At 44.3% G+C, this 1,618-nt stretch overlaps 1 long non-coding RNA gene across 1 annotated transcript; it reads left to right on the forward strand.

The window, feature by feature from the left end:
- The first annotated feature begins 972 nt into the window (after positions 1–972).
- LOC310788834 lies at positions 973–1,596 on the forward strand. The gene is made up of 3 exons (XR_014553312.1): positions 973–1,108; positions 1,240–1,329; positions 1,449–1,596. It is a non-coding gene; the product is annotated as an uncharacterized lncRNA (long non-coding RNA).
- The last annotated feature ends 22 nt before the right edge of the window (positions 1,597–1,618 follow it).

Raw genomic sequence — 1,618 nt, forward strand, 5'->3', positions numbered from 1 at the left:
GTATTATTCTCCAGGGTTTACTGTGGGACAGAGAAAATGTGCGTATGAAGAGGCGAGAGGAGAGAGAAAGGAGGACAGCACAGCGCTGTTGACACACACAGTGCAAGCTTCTCTCTCTCTCTCTCTCTCTCTCTCTCTCTCTCTCTCTCTCTCTCTCTCTCTCTCTCTCTCTCTCTCTCTCTCTCTCTCTCTCTCTCTCTCTCTCTCTCTCTCTCTCTCTCTCTCTCTCTCTCTCTCTCTCTCTTTCCTCGGCTGTTCACGCCCATTTTCTCTGTCCGGAGAGTGGCTCATAATGGCTCAGAGCCGGCTTCTGTCAGGGGAGGGAAATCTCCGAAACGAAAATCAAAATGGTAAATAAGAGTTATTTTTGATAAACTGAGCACACAGGGGTGATTTAAATACTTACTTTGACCGAGTCAATTTTTTTCTCAACTTAGAAAATTGTCATATTAACCCTTAATGGGGGTATAGAGCTCAAACAGCTCTCTTGATACCACACTGTGAAACTATGGTGCATTGATATGAACGGTGAACAGACCATTTAGCTAGGTGTCCATTATCACTGTACAATATCACTTTTTAATGGACACCTTGCAGCCAATCAGAATCGAGTATTCACCCAGACCATGGTATAACTCAAGTTATTTGTCCACATGATAAAGCAGATCTTTAATGTTGCAAAAATTTCATTTTTTTAACCAGAATTGAAGTGACCTCCTTTTGCCTTTGCAGGGCAGCATTGTAGACTCACATAACGGGAAACTGGGTTGTAGAGATTGTACAACTCCACCGCATCGAATGGGGACATTTTGAAGCAATTCCTTTCCATTGAATGAGGTGATTCGGCTGTGGCGTTATGTGTTGGACACTAACTGCCCAGCCAGCTTCCTCCCTGCGTTAGTGTGGTCTCGACATCCTTCCTCAAATGCTGACAGAACTCTGTCTAACATATAGAGTCACGGCACAGATGCAGAAGTCACAAGCAGAGAGAGATGCAGCATGGCGAGGTCTGTCAGACGAGATGAACTTGAAATAACTGAAATCAACGACGATAATCTCGTGACGACTAATTCTGCTGAGAGGCGTCAGCAGGCAGCCAAGAGACATGGTAAGAAAAATATGGGAAGATCATTTTAAAATTTCACTTTTGCTTGATACATTTTCTTGACACTCAACAGCAGTGAGCAGTGGAAATGGTTTTGTGAGCTGCTGTCCTACATGTGAATGTTTGTTCCACAGAGGGAAAAGTTTACAAGCTGGTCTTGGTGAGCTTTGGGCTGCTGTGTGCTACACAAGCTGCTCTCAACGTCTCTCTGCGTCTCATCGTGCGTGAGTGTCTTTCTATTTTCAATTCCTTATGTTTGGTCACTGCCAAGAGAAGCAGATATCTCAATTCCTACAACCTAGAAGGACTCATTCAAGGAACATGGTTTTATCTGATCTTTCAGATAATTCAGATGTGCAGAAGCTTGACCTGTCTCTCCGGGAGAGAGACAACCTGACCAGACAGAGAGACCAGTTACAGACCAGTTACAACATCCTGGCAAAGGACAGAGACCAGTTACAGACCAGTAACAACATCCTGGTTAAAGAGGGAGAGCAGTTACAGACCATCCTG

Source organism: Poromitra crassiceps, assembly GCF_964638095.1.
Source record: "Poromitra crassiceps genome assembly, chromosome: 14".
In the NCBI taxonomy this organism is placed as follows: Eukaryota; Metazoa; Chordata; class Actinopteri; order Beryciformes; family Melamphaidae; genus Poromitra; species Poromitra crassiceps.